The sequence below is a fragment of the Cyanistes caeruleus genome, chromosome Z, assembly GCF_971803275.1.
Source record: "Cyanistes caeruleus chromosome Z, bCyaCae1.hap1.1, whole genome shotgun sequence".
In the NCBI taxonomy this organism is placed as follows: Eukaryota; Metazoa; Chordata; class Aves; order Passeriformes; family Paridae; genus Cyanistes; species Cyanistes caeruleus.
Window position 1 is genome coordinate 24,100,140 of NC_141732.1, and position 17,611 is coordinate 24,117,750.

Genomic DNA, 17,611 nt, shown 5'->3' on the forward strand with positions numbered 1-17,611 from the left:
TCCAAGATAAAGATTTGCTTTTCACCTGCTCTGAAAAATATCAAATAACTTAAAATATATATTCTGCTTTGATATTTTCCATCTGATTTTACAAAACAATACAAAAAGACTTTTTATTAGAATAAAACATACATAGAAAGGATGATGAAAATTGCATGAAAATGGCAGGGTTTTGGTGGGGGACACTGCCGGGAAAATCTTTGGGGGAGACAGCCAGGGGATGCCCTGGGGTGGCGAGTAGCAATGAATGCACAACAGAACACACTTTAGCCCTTTGTTGTTAATAAAATGCTGCATTTTTGGAGTTTTGTATTTTTATAGAAAACTCAGCTAAACTCACAAAACAGCTGTGAAAAAGGAAAAATGAAAATGAAAAATGGCTGTGTGAGTGTTCGACTGTAGATCAAAGCCAACCCATCACAACACAGAAATATTTCTGTCTCTTAAAAAAAAAATAAAAAAAAAAAAAGCCCAAATAAAATAAAATTTCTTTCCTTGAAAACCTAAAAGAACCCTAAATCTGGAAAGCGCATTATCAAAATATTGGAAGTGGAAATAAGACATGGATAAGAATTAAGTGATTTCTCTCATCTCTACTCAGAAGATTCTCTACTTTGAAGAAAGCTTTATCAGACTGAATCATTTGTATTCACAAATAGGACATACATCAGGTCCTGGTCAGAAGTGTCCAGATAATTAATGACAGGAGGTCTATGCTGTCTTTCACACTGCTGTGACTACCAGGGCGACATGGAATGTGCATTACACATACAGATGTGTGTGGGGGAAGTTGACTCTTTTCATTATGTCTCTACAGGTGAAAGTACAGTAGGTCAGGATTTGTTTGAATAAATTATTTATGTGCTCCAAACATGCAGAAGCATTTTAATCATCATTAAATTCAAAAACAAACACTGTTTTCTTCATGTAGTATTTTATTCAGTTCAGAAAAAAATTCATTTTTCCTTCGTTCATGCCCTGTTTGAGTCAATTGTTTTATATTTAGTTCCATTTGTGATTTCCATTTCTTAGATGAATGTTATTGATGTTTGGGAAACATTAGCAAGATAGAAAAAATGCCATTAATTTTTAATACTGGTTTTACATTTTGATTTAAAAAGTGGCAGGTTTAGTACTTTTTTAAGTTTCACGATGTCCTTGGCAATAAGAACATCTTCAAAGATTTTCAAATGCATGAAGAGAGTATTTTCTTATCATTCTAAGGATTCTGACATAGTACACCTACAAGCTTGGCACCAATTCTTGTTACTTGAAATGGTCTTAAACACTAAAAATTTGGAAACACCTATATACTGTTGTATAATTCCAATCCAAAGCTGCTTTGACTTTAAGACATTTTATTTTGATGAAGAACAAAGAAATGCTTTTTGATCTTCCACGTGGAAATAGTATGAATACAATTTTGTAGTTGCAATTGACTTCTTTCTTCAGCATGTATGTACAATGTGTCCAAACCAGGCTGACCTAAATGTGCAAAATCCTTTTAAATGAGATTTGAGAATTTACTGGAAAGATGGAATTTGTATCCTATCCATAACACAATCTTCCAATCTTCCTTTTACATATTTGGAGAATGTGGAACAAAAAAAAAAAAAAAAAAGAATGCAGAGCATGACTGGAGAGAAAAAGGGGGTGAGAAGTATTACCTACTGCAAACTGGTTTGCAATATTTCCTTTATTTCTATCTAATAAAGAATAACCAAGGAGGAACTTGCATTTACATTCCTTTAAATAAACTGTTTTCCAGGACAGAGAGATAATTCTATTCTTTGGGACAGAATTAAAAAATATTATGGTACCATGCTGTATGGTAGTTAATTCTAATTCATGGGCCAAATGCATATTCAGTCCCAATTTTCTGACTCACAAAGATGATAGAACAGAATAAAAGAATTCCCAGTGAATATTTTGCCAGAATTGATTTGTTTTGAGCCAGCATCTTTCCTGTGCTTCTGTCTACTGCTTACCTATCTTAAGGACCTTTACTTACACTTGAAATATTTGGCCAGTTTTAGTCCCAGCTGAGACTCAGACTTCCTAAAAAATGAGTTTTGTGTTATTCTTAGAAATAGTTATAATATTTTTGTTTGTTTGTTCAAATGGTATGCTTTCAGCTATTCATGGAATTTAAAAGGTCATTTCTTTTCTGTTTTTTCTACTGAAAAAAGTAATTTCTTTTTGTTTGTGCATTACAAAGAATTTATTTATCTTCATGTTTCTCTTTAAGTTTTCATTCATTTCTCAGTTTTGAACACTAATCAATGTGCATTGAAAATTCATAATATTAATATATTCATATATATTAATGTATGTTGAGGCACTTGTTGTATGCTATCACAAGATGACTAATTTCACTATAAAAGTGTCACAGGTGTGATAAAATATATTTTTGATATAACTTTCTACTCCACTCACTGTTGCTTTTTTATATAATTTTTTTTCCTAGTAATAGAAAAATAAAAAAAAAATTAATTCCTCTGCTACTCTATCTGAGTGTATAGGGTTTCAAAACCTTGAAAAAGGTCATGTCTGTACAAAAAGAAAATTACTTAATTACTAAATTGCTGTGCCATTACCCAGTTACTGAGAGGGCTTGACTTTTAATTTCAAATACTTCTAAGCAAGGGTTTTATGAGAGATACATCTCGACAATAGTTTTTATTTTTTATTTTCCTTACTATTACACTAGTAGATTTTAAAAATCTGAATAAGACATAGAGCATCAGTCACTGAACAAGAATTCTGTTTCAAAAACACCATGTTTCACTGAAACTAATCCTACCCAGTAACAATAAACTTGGTATATTTTATATATTTCCTTATCAGTGTAAGTACTGGGAAAACTAAGCTTAATTTCAAAGCAAAATGTGTAAAGACAGAAGGATATTTTTAGTTAAATTTGGCTGTTATATTATTATTATTATTCAGCTGTTTTAAATTAAATTAACTTTGCAGTTAAACAATATATTTACAGTCAACACATTATCTTATAAATTGCTTAGATACAAGGTGAGCAATGAAAAAGTAGAAAATTGCATATTTGATTGTTTACTCAATGATATTTTACTAAGTTTGCTGGTGAACAGCACTAAGAAAGACTGAGTTTCAAAACAGTTTATTTATTTTAAAAACATTTATGTTTCAAAGAGCTTTTAATTATTTTACATATATTAAATGGGACATGTTTAGAATGTTTTAATTGGACATAAGAAAACATTATCAAAGAAGTGAAGCATCAGCAAGGTAAGTGCTTGGTACTTCAAATATTAGGGAATATTGATTTTGACGCTAGCAGGATAAAATAGCATTGAGATATTTTAAAAATCTCTTTTTTTTTTTTGTGAACCATGTATGTGCTTCTCAGAGACATAAGTGTAGGAAGTAATTCTGATGAAATCTCTTGACTGTTCTTAGCTGCACATAGAGACAGAGCCATTTTTAAAGGTAATTGCTATGTTCCAGTTATTTAATAACCTGCTCAAAAATTAGGCAACATTAATCCATATTTCTTCTTGTTCCTTTCTTGCTTTACACTTTCTTCTCAGCTTTTCATGTATTTTTTCACCATAACTGTTTCATAAAATATGACAAGCTCTTTCCAATAGCAGGGCACAGCTCAAGTTAAGAGAAATGACAGAATCATCACAATAAGCAGAACTGAATAACAATAGTTATGTGTATTAAAAATGTTAGTTCAGAAATTTAGAAGTAATTCAGCTTTTAGAAAGTTTGTTAAAGTATAGTTCTCGTTTGAATAAGGCATGGTAAAATTTAAAAGATTTTAGCAGACAGCATTTATGTAAAAGAAAGATTTGCAGATTAGGATTCCTTTAGATGAAAAAGTAATTCACCCTGTATCTGGAAAAGTGAACTATTGGCAATTCAGCTTCTGATGGTAGAATTTACCATCTGTGTCATTAACACATGCTGATTAATTTGGGGAGGTTGACACTTTGACACTAATACAGTGAAACTTCCATGTATCAATATGATTAAATTTCCAATAATACATGATTTCTAACTGAGCATTCACTTCCAGAAACTTGTTATTAAGAAAGAGAAACAGAATTTTGTTGAAAATTATGTTCTGTGCCCCACTATAATTTCCTGCCACCTTTTGCAGTTTAGTTCCTGGTCTGAGGTCCCACGAATTATTTGATATGGTAATTTCTTCCTTCAGTGAATGATATTTAGTTTACAAAACCATTCAGGCTTATGAAGTGTTTCCAAATTTGCTTATTACCCTCAAAGATTTTCTTCTCTTTTCTTTTTGTTATTATCAAATTAGTTAAGGCAGCTGTTGGAACTTTTAAAAATATAGGACAGTAACATGGACTTCTTATGTATTGAGGACGGACAAGTATATAACACAGAGCTGCTCATTCAGTCTATAAGAAAAGCAGACTTCTGTTAGAGGGAGGCCTTCAGATCTGATGCATATGCTGGTGTTTCAGTTAAGAACATAATTCATATTGAATAAATGTTTGCTGATGGTATTAAGAGGCTCTGCCATGTACAGAATCTCTATGTAGAAGACACCAAAGGATAGCCTTAGCTAGAATAAACCAGCATAACTATACCATAACAGAAGTGCTTCAAAGCTGACGTATCAAAACAGTCCCTCTTCAAATGCTGGATCCAAAACCACCTGAGTGAGGCAGTTCCTCTTCTCACTGGTGTGGCTCTTGTTGCTCCTTTTAGGCCTGCTAAATACAGTGTGCACATTCCTCATCGTGTCTCCTGCTCTTCTCTTAGTTTCATTCTGCTGTTTTGAATATATAGAACAAAATCTGGAGAGAGTACCTTGAGAGTTCTCATTGATATTGAGCAACCCCACGTGTCTTGCAGGAAAATGCTATTTACATTTGTATAAAAAAGCTGGTTAAAAGTCAGCTTTCCTAATTTGTAATTGACATAGTGATTAATACAAGGAAAGCTCAAAATCTAATGCTCCTAATGCATTGGGGAAGTTTCAGTTGTGTGTAAGGCATTAAAATGTTCCTCATTTGAATTGAACAGTCTTAAGTTTCAGTGTCACTGTCTTCTGGAAATTAAATACTTTCTAACCCGAGCCTCTGGGATAAAGAACTAATAAGGGTGGGGTTTTTTTTGCTTTTTGTAAATACAATAAAATCTTGTGTCTGTATGAGGATCAGAAACTTCCAGCAGCAAATCTGCTAGAGAAGCAAGAGATATTTCTGCTCCAAAATCCTGAAGGCTTCATTATAAACTTTACCATCTGATATTAAAAATGCCCTTATAATCATAATTTCTATCTTCCTTTGCCACAATGCTCTTCTCTCTTTAATTACTCTTTTACTTTACGAATTATTTTTAGCTGTGGTAACAAGTTGTGCTATTTTTATTAAATAAAATCTGACAAAACATCAGGAATCTTGTGTGTCTCTGTGTGTCAGGGAAAATCCGTCTAGAAAAGGCATCATTTAGAGTATATGGCACTAACAAGGGAACCAGAGAAAACCATTTTCTTAGTGTATTTGTTTCTTGGCAACTGATAAACTAGTTTCTCATAACCAGTTTTCAAAAATGGCTGTTAGAACCTATTAAATGTTATTGACATGAGCTAGATATTAGGGCAAAAAGAAAGGTTTACCATGTTGACCTAAGTATGCCTTTCTTGTTCACTGGATTGTCTCAGAAGGCTGAGTATTCCCTTTCTCCAAATGACATTTTGTTGGCTGCTCCTTCCCTGTTAGAATCACACAGATGGTGTGATTCTTTTACTGCATTTCTAGGGCTTTTTTTGAATTGCTTTAACTTTTTCAACAGCCTGTTCCTCGGGCCCTTTTGTTCATTACATTGTGATATAAGCTGAGTAATGTATGGACTTTCCCCTAACTCCTGATAATACTTTTTTATTTTTTTTAACTATCATCTCAGAATGACTTTACTATGTAAAAACATTCTACTTCTAATTTTATTACCACTGTAAATGTTATTATTTCCTTTGACAGATCAAAATAATTCTGTAGTGTCACAAGATGACTGTGTGATTTAGTTCATTAAGATTTGTACTGTTTTTTCAAAGTGTCCTCTTTTTATTCCCTTTTGAAATGTTCAGGTCATAGCTACTGCAAAATTAAAATAATTAGCAATATGTGTTTTTTCTTTCAGCTTTTTGTAGATAAAACAAAACAAAACCATACACAGCAACAAAAACCAAAATGAAAATAAACAAACAATAAAAGAAGTTGAATATCAGAAGTGGCAGTTGTGATTAATTAAAGACCTGCGAGACTGCCTATTGGCAGTCAGTATTTCCCAGAATAGTAGAATAGTTGGGACTGGAAGGGACCTCAAAAGATAATCCAGTCCAACCCCCTTGTCAGTGCAGGGTCACCTAGAGGAGGTGACACAGGAACAGTCCAGGTAGGCTTTGAAGGTCTCTGGAAAGGGAGACTCCACAACCTCCTTTGCAGCTTGTGCTAGTGCTCTGCCACCATGAGTGTAAAGTTCTTCTTTAGGTTGAGGTATGATTTCTTACATTTAATTTATGGCCATTGCTCTGTGTCCTGTCTCAGCACCACTGAAAAGGGTCTGGCACCCACCTTTGAGATATTTGCATTGATGAGATCCTCCGTCTTCTCTTCTCCAGGCCCAGCTCCTGCAGTATCTCCTCATAACAGAGATGCTCCTGAACCCCAGTTGTCTTTGTAGACTCTACCAGACCTTCTCATTGTCTTTCTGGAGCTGTGGAGACCAGAGCTGAACACAACATTCCAGATGTTGCCACATTAAGACTGAGTAAAATGGCAGGATCCCTTCCCTCAGCCGGCTGGCCATACTTTTTCTGATGGACCCCAGGATCCCACTGGCACTCCTGGTCACAAGGGCATTGCTGGCTTATGATCAATATTCATTCACCAAATCCAAAGTCTTTCTCTGCAGAACTGCTCTCCAGTAGTCCAGCCCTGTACTGATACTTGGGGCTGTTCCTCCCCAGATGCATCACTGGACAGTTGCCCTTAGTAAACCTCATACAGTTTCTCTCTGCCCAAATCTGCAGCCTATCAGGGTCCTGCTGGATGTCAGCACAGCCTTCAGGTGTATCAGCCACTCTCCCCATTTTCCTATCATCCACAAACTTGCTCAGGATGCATTCTGTCCAGGTCATTGATATACAAACTGAATAGGACTGAACCCAGTGTGGATTCCTGGGGAATGCCACTGACCACAGGCCTCCAACTGGATTCTACTCTGCTGATCACTGCCCTCTGAGCTCTGCAATTAAGCCATCTTGATCCATCTCACTGTCCGTTCATTTAACCCTCACTGCTTGAGCTTATCTACAAAGGATGCCGTGGAAGACAATGTCAAAAGCCTGAAGCCAAGGCAGACAACACCCTCTGCTCTCTCCTCATCACCCCATCCTGCCATGCTGTCAGAAGGCTATCAGATTGGTCAAGCATGTTTTCCACCTCATGAATCCTGCTGAAGCTGATTACCCTTGATCACCTTGATTTCTTTCCCATGCTTGGTGGTGATATCCAGAATGACCTGTTACATCACCTTTCCAGCAATAGAAGTGATACTGATTGTTTCCCAATAGTTTCCCAGGTCCTCCTTTCCCTTTCTGAAGATGAGTAACACTGGATTTTCTCCACCCATCAGGAACCTCTCCTGTTCTCCATGATTTTTCAAAGATGACAGAGAGCAGCCTAGCAGCAGCATCTGCCAACTCCCTCACCACCTGTGGGTGCATCCCATTAGGTGCCATGGATTTATGACTGATAAGTCCATCTAACCATTTTCTCACCCAACCCTCTGTGACCAAGGGCACATTTTCCTTTATCCAGCCTTTCTCCCTCAGAAGTCTGTGTGACTCCTGAGGGCCAGCAGTGAAGCCCGAGACAAAGAAGGCATTCAGTGATTCTGCCTTCGCTGCGTCTTGACGCTGTGCCAGACTCCCAGCTAGCTCACACCATGCCAGGAGTGGGGAACAGCTCCTGACCTGAGGGTTACAAGCTGAACCTTAGAGCTGCTGCTCTACAGTGCTTTTGGTGTCGGCACAAGGAGAAGGGGAAGGATGAGAGGGAGGCTCTTGGTAGGGGCTCCAGGGAGAGGTTTAATTCATGAAGGGATCAGGGACCAAAGAGCACCAAACAAGGGTGTACAGGGATTTTTATATGGGGGAGGTGCAAGGAGCCGGCACAAAACCCAACCAGTAGGGAATCTGGGAGGGAAGAGTGAAGGGAGGAGATTATAATCAAGGGAACAATGGGAAAAAGGGAAGGTGAGGGCAGGCCACATGGGCCAATGGGAGCCCAAGTATGAAGGAATTTCCAGAGGGGAGGTAGCACAAGGGGATGGGCTAACAAGGGATTGACAGGAAAGGATCCAGAGCAAGGGGCAGGGTTTACAGTGATGGACAGGGAAGGCACTGGAATGCAGGGTGGGGATTACAATTGAGAGGTAAAGGGGAGGAACGTACCTGGGAATAATCCAGTTTGGGGAAATACAAAATATGGGGGGAAATCGGAACTGACCATTTATATTAGAGAATCCAAGATAACAAAACTCACCACAACAGTGTCTTCCATCACCAGGACACCCATCTGATTCAGCAATGGCCCCAGATGGTAAAATACCCGCTTACGCTGTGATAGCTGTAAGATTTTTATCTATTCTGCATTACAAGCTACTCCTCAATACATTTTATTGAAAACTGGAAAACAAAGAACAAAAAGTATGTTTGGGGTTTTATCCAAGTCAATAAACAGGTTGGTAAGAAAGTGAAGAGCAAATTTCGATTTTTTTTTTTTTTTTTTTGTGAAAAGACAGAAAAATGTTTGAGTTACTCTTCACTTGACAAACCTGTGAGTAACAACACTTTAAGAAAGTGCAGTCTGGCAACACTTGATCCATTCCAACTACAGTTATTGCATTAGCTATTCAGAAATCTGCATCAAAAGATCATTAAATCCATAGCACCTTATGAAAAACATTCACTGGCACAGTGAAATAACAGAAGTGGAAATTTCCTTTGTACAGATATGGAGTGTTATAACAAAATTCTTCCATAGGCAAAAACAAATTCAAAAAAGTACTTTCACTTCATCACGATATTAAGCATCAAAGGGAAGACATCTACGAACAACTTCTGTGGGGTTTTCTTCGATTTGTTTTGTTTTGGGGGTTTTTTGGGTGTGATTGTTTTGTTTTGTTTTTCCATCACGATAATAATGCTGAGGTAAAAAAAAAAAATAATCTGCTTCCAGACACTAGTTAAGACATTTAGTGATCTTGAACTTACACAGGAACATTAGACTCACTAAAATTTTAGAGGACCTAGAAACCCTAAACAGTATTATTAAATAATGCCAACTTTTTTTTTTTTTTACATAGGATAAAGCAAAAGAATAAAAGTGAATAAATGGATCCTACTGTTGACAGAAAAGTTATGTGAGTTAACTTAATTACTCTTTCTCTATATATGAAGATGAGTTTTCTTCCAAAAAGAAAAAAAAAAGGTTATCCATGGGTTATTTTATTGTTTTGAAGGGAGTCATGATTTTAGCTTTAATTAGCAGCAGTCTTTGGAGATCCCCTTGCTATGACACTTACTTTAAAATGCATTTCTCACAGACCATTCAGACCTCTAAACTCCAATGTCAACAAGCTTTCTGGTGCACAGTCTATGAGGCCATTTAATCAAAGACACCTTAAAATTTATCTTTTTTCACAGTATTTACTCCCGCTGAATTTTCTTGAAAATGTGCCTCAAAGAGCTACTGCTTAAAATTTGTATAATTTACTGTATAAGCATGTATTCACAGCCAAGAATATGCCTAACAACTATGGAAGTATTCAGAAAGTGTACCCTAATACATTAGAGGGATTTATGATGCATTTACTTTACAATGTTCTTTTTTAATAGGTATATTGGAACCTAACTTAAAATGGTGCAACCCAAGGTTTATAGCCAGATATAAACACTTTGGATCATTTTCACACTTCAAAAACTGACCTCCATAAATATTTACTACTTAAATATTTTACTACTTACCATTCTGATACTTTTGCTTGAAGCAGGTGGATTTGTATAAGTGATTGGTCTGACACATAATTTGAATTTACTACTCATTAGTTTTCTATCAGGATATGAGAAGACAATGTCATTAAAGTGGCAAAAGAGGCAGAAGCCCCAGATTATTTACTGCATCTGAATTGCACATCAAGCATGTAGCCTTTTAAACATCTGCTTGTAGAAATTTATAACCCTTCTGATTTATTTTCAATGGGTAGTTTATGGTTTGGAAACCTTTGTTCAATAAGTAAGGAAGTGAAGAGCAGGGAACCAAACATTTCCACAAGTGAGAGATCTGCTGGTTTGTATTGTTTCCCAGGTGTGCTGTAAGAGAAGGATACACACACAAAAAAAAAACAGCATAGAGGGGGAGAGAGAGAACTGTTGTGATAAATATCTTGCAGTTATAGCAGCATCTGGGAAGAAAATTAATGAGTCAGATTTTTATTTATCTTAACAGTGCAAGCACTTCCAAGGAAGTTCTCTAATCGTTAATTTCTCTGCACTGCATAAAATATATACTAAATAGCATTTTAGGTGCCAGTTCTCATGTCCCATACACTTATTTTCTCATTAGACTTGTGATTCTCCCTGACAAAGAATTTCTCATTACATGAGTCTTCTTAACCTGTCAAAAAATTACTTCTTTAAGCAGAAGAAAAGTGAGCTTGAGATTACTCATTTTTTTCTGCCTGTATTTAGCAAGAACTTTCTTTGGGAAATTATCTCAAAATATTTCACCAATTAAGAATTATATTTTTCCCTTTTTCAAATGCTAAAAGATAATGATCAAATATGTAATTGTTTTTATGCAAATGTTAGAACATATAGTATACATAAATCTGACTACAATGTACAGGGGTTTGAAATTTAAATTGAACATGACGGCCTCTATAGAAAACAGACATTTCAGAGGGTTTTTTCTGCATTTTTCAGAAGAACTATGATTAATTTTGAAATCTAGATACTAAACAAGATATAAATTAAATTTCATGCATTGAATAAAATTGTGACACAAACACAAAATATTACACTTTACTAAAATACCTATGGATCTTTCTTTACAGTTGCTCTAATTAACGAATGAAACTAGGCTTCTACAAAACAACATCAACAGAGATTTTTAAGTATACAAGGCAATGGGAAGAAAAAAAGTCTGGGGAAAAGATGATGCATTCAGTTTTATCTCAAAACAATGTCTTGGAAGTAGATATTTCTGCTGCAGAAATAAATCTGATGATTTCTTTGTGGTTATGACCTTCAAGTTAGGAAATCTTTAGATGCCTCTGCAGAGAGTCTGGCACCTTTACGTCAACTCCAGTGACAACAGAGTGGTAAACAACAGAAGAGATTGATTGCAGGAAGGTCTCATTATGCTCAGTGTGCTGCATCTCTTATTTTATATGTGAGTTTTGTTCAATTTCTTCTACAGAGCACAGTTTTGGATATGTCTCACAACCATCCAGAAAGTGAAAAAAAAACCCAGACATATAAACAAATTTAATTATTGCACCTGAAATGCCCTACTTAATAAGTATATAAAATCCCGTTGGGTAGGTTTCCTGTTCAGAAGCCATGAGTGTAATTCATAAATGCATCAGAGTTGGAAAAAAATTAGTTAGGAATGAGTTGTCTATGGCTCTAAAAAGATTTTCAAGTAATTTAATCCTATTTATTCAATAAGATATGAAGGAGTTCTGTGAAAAGAAATGGAGAATTCATTACACTTGAAAGAAAAAAATAAAATGAAAGGCCAAACCTACCAAATAAAAAGTCCAGTATGCTTCTTTCCAGAGAAAAAAAATTACTCCATGAGGAGCTAGTTAAAATATGATGTGAGTTTTCACATTACCTAAAATACTCTGTCCTGTATGTTTGAGCTTTAGCCTGGCTTTTCTGTGTTTACTAATGTTTCTGAAATTACATTTAAATGTTTTAATGAAGCATCTAAATTCATAAGCTGACCCACCACTATACCACGAGATTCCTCTGTATATTACAGAGACAGAATGGTTGAGGTTGGCAGGGACCTCCCGAGATTTCCTGGTAAAATCCTTGGCCTCAGGCAGGGTTAGTCTGGGCAAGTTGTTGTTCCCCCCAAGATGCCCATTTTTTTCTAGAAAAATTTTAAATGAATGCTTGGGGATAAGATAGCTACTCCTCTGGGCTAGATAATTTTGTAATATATCCCACCTCCAGTTTTCTGGCAGTTAAACTAATGGCTTGGTAGAGAGATCTTTCAGGCTGTTCCAGAGAGATTTATGTGGAGTATACTGCAATGGGAAGTTTAAACAGTAAATCTACTACAGAGTGATAATGGAAGAAACAACAGAAACTGGGAAAATGGGAAAGCAAAATAACCATGTAGCAGTATACCCAGAGAGGGAAGGAATTCCTCCACTGAGGAAAAGCAGAATGAAGCATTATCAAAAACTAACAGCATCATTACTGACCCTGAAGTGTCCCACCTTCCCCTTAATTTTGTTCTACTTGCTGCTCAGTTGCTCATAGTATTCTATGATTGCAAACAATACTTTATAATAGTGCATACAAGTGATCTATCTTTAAGAGATGTCTATAACAACCTTAAATAGTGATAACCTGCATTCAGACTTGTCTGTGAAATATCAGAGTAATTCACCATAAAATATTGTTTTCAGTAAATTATTTTCTTTATTTCAAAATGTTTTGTATCTCTGGAAAAGGCCTGCAAATATTTCCTGAATTAATGAAAATTAAGAAATTTTCTGAGAAAGCTCAGACCTTCTTAATTGTTGCATGTTTAGCATGAGCCATTCTTAAAGGACTGCTGGCACTTTGAATAAATTTAGAGTCTTAATGGCATCTTCATGAATATAAATGTAGAAGCACTGCAGGGAACTTTATCACAGCTTCAAATCAAGTTGTTCTTTCAATGCATGTTTCCACAGTGGTCACAAAATGCAAGTCTTCCCAAAATCAATTCTGTGTCACTTTGATTTTATTTTAAGCTCTGAAAATTAATTCTAGGTGCCTTTTAAAATGGTTATTTGTTCCATTTTTGCTATTGTGAAACATGATGAAATATTTTCTAATTTGCAAATACAGTAACCTCCTCTCTTTCATAGACAGAATTGATGACAATTAACATTTTCCAAGTGTCTTACTGAGAACACATATATTTAAACTGGTTACAATGTCAAATTTTTTTCAGGGTTAGAATTAGATTAGATCTTATAAAAATATTCTTTACTGTGGGAATGGTGAGACACAGAAACAGGTTACCCAGGGAATTTGTAGATGCCCTATCCCTAGAATTGTTCAAGGCAAGATTCTATGGGGATTTTGATAAACCTGGTCTTCTGGAAGGTGCCCCTGTCCATGGCACAGGACTTGAGAACTTGATGATTTTTAATACCCCTTCCAACCCAAAATATTCTATCATTCTATGATTTGCATTTCTTGATATTGTACCTATAAATTTTACACAAAATTGAAAACCATGTCTAGCTTCTAGAGCTCTGTATTTTGTATGAAAATCTAAAACCTTGATGGTTAACCTTGAAAGTGAAGTACACAAAGTGGTAGTTATGGGGTTTTTTTATTACATCATAAAGCATCCAGTAATATACTATGACTAAAAAGTTATTTAGCACAGAGTCCATGTCAATGCCAATTACTCATTTGTTAAGTCCAAGTGATACAGAATTTTCATCCTGCTAATACAATTAAGTATCTGCCTTATCCAATCCAGGTACTGAAGCCACCAGTGCTCTTAAAAACATGGCTATGTTCACTACATCTTCAATATTTACATTAGTGTTGCAACTCATTTTTTCTCAACTCTTAGCTCCTGAATTATGCAGGTATTTTGCAAATATCCTGCCCAATTACTATAGGCAGAAGCCACTTCTAGACATACATATTTGTTTCTTACATATCCACCATTATATATCATCTATATATATATATATATGCTACAAAAGAACATAACTACATAACTACCACTACTTATGTAAGTTGGCATTATTTGATCCACAGAAATCTGTAAATATTTACAGGGCCCTCATTGTGCTGGCATGAACTAAATTAATTGCAAACTGATTTATCAAACTGAGACCCGTGTCACTTAGACAAACTGAGATGCTGTGTCACAAAGTTGAAGGATCCCAGCAAGAATTCCTGGTAAAAGAAGAACTAAATAGTCACAGGCACTTTCATGCCCAAAAAGGAAGTAGTTACTAAGTAAAAGTGCTAGTGAACAGAGAACACCAGAAGAAGGAGATACAGAAATTTACATCCATTAATAAGTCTTAGGATCTCATTTTAGTGTATCATTTTAAGCTGATTTCTTGTTTATTCAGGCCAATGAAAACTCAGGAGATCTGAGTCCTGGTACTATCAGAACTGCAATTCAGCAGTTAATCTATTCTCATTACCATTTTATTTCACAATTTATTTATTAACAACTCAGATAAACTTAATCTCTGGGAATTTTAACATTCAAAACATGTAAATCTAGATCACTACCCAATTTATACCTCTAAATTTAGGTCACAAATGTGTAAGTGCTAATACTTCAGATGAATTCCTGCCCTTATAACTTGTTTGGTAACCTCAGTAAATACTATGTAAATTTAAATAATCAATAAGCAAATTTGTTCTATTGTGAGAAAAACTGGATTGTCTTGCAAAACTGATCCATACATAAAGGGGTTTTAGTGCTGCAGAAATATCTGTTATTGCAAATTGAGTTTTCTTTGGAGTACAAAAACCCAGTGTCTCAATATTTTATATCTTAGCTCCTCTCAAAATATTCAGTAGTTGTGGAATCCAAGTATTTTAAATATCTAGGCACATAGGATTTGTTTTGTACCAGCTAGTAAATACAACTGCTCCAGTCAGCTACTGTATTTCCATGAGTTAGTTTTGTGTGACTAAATTTGTGGACATGAATAAGAGAATTTTCTTTTAAATAAAGAAATAATATAACAACAAATGGGGCTAAATACTTAGGTATGTATGGAGCACAAGACTTGAGTACTTAAAATAGATTCAGTGACCCCCTCAGGATGTTCCACATATATGTATTTCAGAAAGTAATAGCACAGTTCTCACTGATTTAAAATCAGAGTGAATCTGTGAAATGTGTTGCTATACTAAATTTCATACCTATGCAGTGAGTAGCACATATGTGGTAAATACATTCCAGCACCATAAATATTTATATTGTGTGCTAGAAGATAGAGAAGTACTTTCTTTTTCCCTTGTTTTATTTTTGTTTGAAAATTCTGCACTTCTGTCTGCTCTCTTCTATTTCTTAGAGATAGATATCTGCTGTTAGCCAGAAAGTCCATAGGAACAATGATCTAGGAGACAAACTCTGTGAAAGAAAAAGACTTATCTTGATTTGCAAAATAATCAGGAATTTCCTCATTTATTTTTCTAGAAAGAGATGTGCTGGATTTCTGACCTTACAGACAGAGTAGCATGAAAAGTGGTTATGATCCTGCTTTTGAGGATAAGGCAGAAAAAGATGTCCTTCTATAGTCGTTACTGGCATAGACTCTAGAATGTTATTGCATGTAGATAGTAGGGTGCAGCACTACTTGAACATGAGAAAAAAATCTGTGTAATATGTTTATTTCATTGGATCTTTTGGCAAACAGTTTTAACTAGTGGTTATGGTACTCCTTTCCTTGGGTAATTGTCTTCCAAACTGTGCTTCAGCTTCATAGATGTTTGAAAAGAGTAACACAGTTGGATGAATAGTGCAATACTAAGACTTTCTAACTGCATTTAAGCTGTATTTCAGTGACAACAGACCATGTTCATTTGGTACTAGACTCTGCCTGTACATAGTAGCTGTAGCAAAGACAGCTTACTGCAGAGAACATGCAGTTAGAAACAGACTTGGAAAGCATGTGACCTCAGCAGCTGTATTAGTTTCAGAGGCCTGACCTAGACAGAAATTTCAACAAGGCATTTAGAATATGAATATAAATATACCTTTAAAAAACCCAAGCAGAAAACAACTCTTGAAGGTTAGAAGAACCAAATAGTTGTCTATTGCAGAGCAGAGAGTTCAGTAAAACTAAGAAAAATTGAAATCAGATACATATAATCATGAAAAACAGCAGGACTTGTTGTCACATGGTCTCTAAGAAGCATAACCATACACCCTGAAGTATCAAATTTCTTCACACCAAGCAGTGAAATGAAACACTTGAAAGAACACTGGTGATCTTACACCATTCATTTTTCTCATCAATTTAGCCTGCAGGGAAACAATTGATGAAGGAACTAAGCTTAGACATAATTGCCACCGATCCTGACTGCTAGTGTGAAGTCCTCACGAAAAACAAGGAATCAATAGGACTTTCAGTCTCCAACTGACTCTTGTAAAAAAGCCAGTCAATTAACATCCATTACCTTCTAATACAAAAAATGTCTCCTTTGCTCCTTATTATTATTGAAGAGGCATCTCCCAGGCTCTGTTATGTATGTAACTGATACCTGTGAATTCCTGCTAGTTTTCAGACTCCTTCTTAGGGCTAGGTTTTTTTAAGCCAATTAGGAAGACGATTATCTGGTGAGCCCAGACACACGGGCATTTTATGTCCTAAACCTTCAAACTATTTTTAATATTGCAAAGTTGTCAGTATCAAATAGATGAATGACTGTTTATGCCTGATGGCAGAAGATAACGTTTGAAGTATGGAGACACTATGTAAGGTGTCACCTTGTTCAGATGAAAAACCCTACCCTATCAAGAAAATTGTCACTATTTTCATGAGACTAAAAATGCTTGTAGCAACTTTGGCAGCTCTTCAGGTCTTGAAGTCTGGCTGGCATGATATGCCTTTCACAAACAATCTATTTTTCTATATGCAAGAAGATCAATCACTGAGCCTTTCAGAAAAAGTAGAGGATTTTAGCATCTCTATCGACATCTCGTCTTTTCTACCCATATTAAACTTATGGATATGTATTGTAGTATTTATTTTCTCTCACAGGTTATAATGTGTACAATAACAGAGCTTCTGTCAGTTTCTCAGACAGGACTGAGCAAGACACACTTATGAGACACAGTGAGTAGGACTGATTTGTCATCTAAGGCATTAACAAAGATTTTTGCTAAATTATTAATAAATATCTATCATTCTGATAGAAATCTACAGTTTTGTTATAGGAGATTAATTGTTCAAATACTTTCAATTTTTCAATATTATTTAACATTTTAAAAATTAGATTGAAAAAGAATGTGTGAAAACTTTATGGCTCTAAACAAGCAGGTAGGTGCCACAACCCAGTCTGCATCCTAAAAACTGCTTTTGGCCAGTAGAATCCCCAAATCTGTTTGACTTGACAACACCAAAGAATTAGCTGTCTGCCTCTTGTGCAAGGTTTTTTAAGCACTATAAAATAGGTATTTCCCATGCCTGTTTCAAGCTCACATGTTATTAATCTTTCTCTCTGAATGTCTGCTGCGCTGAGCTTTGGAAAGACACAATGGGAGTAAGAACTGAGCCCAACAACCTATCTGTTAAATAAGATAATATG

The 17,611-nt window shown here is 35.4% G+C and overlaps 1 long non-coding RNA gene across 2 annotated transcripts in view; it reads right to left on the reverse strand.

Annotated features, from left to right (window-relative positions):
• Positions 1-3,058: 3,058 nt before the first annotated feature.
• The window catches only part of LOC111941243 (uncharacterized), a 180,713-nt gene continuing 166,160 nt past the window's right edge, over positions 3,059-17,611 (reverse strand). For both annotated transcript variants that reach the window (XR_015280953.1, XR_002869906.2), the window contains exons 3-5: positions 8,565-8,707; positions 6,591-6,747; positions 3,059-4,786 (exon numbers count right to left, since the gene is read on the reverse strand). This is a non-coding gene — a long non-coding RNA (uncharacterized LOC111941243). The remainder of the gene's footprint in view (positions 4,787-6,590; positions 6,748-8,564; positions 8,708-17,611) is intronic.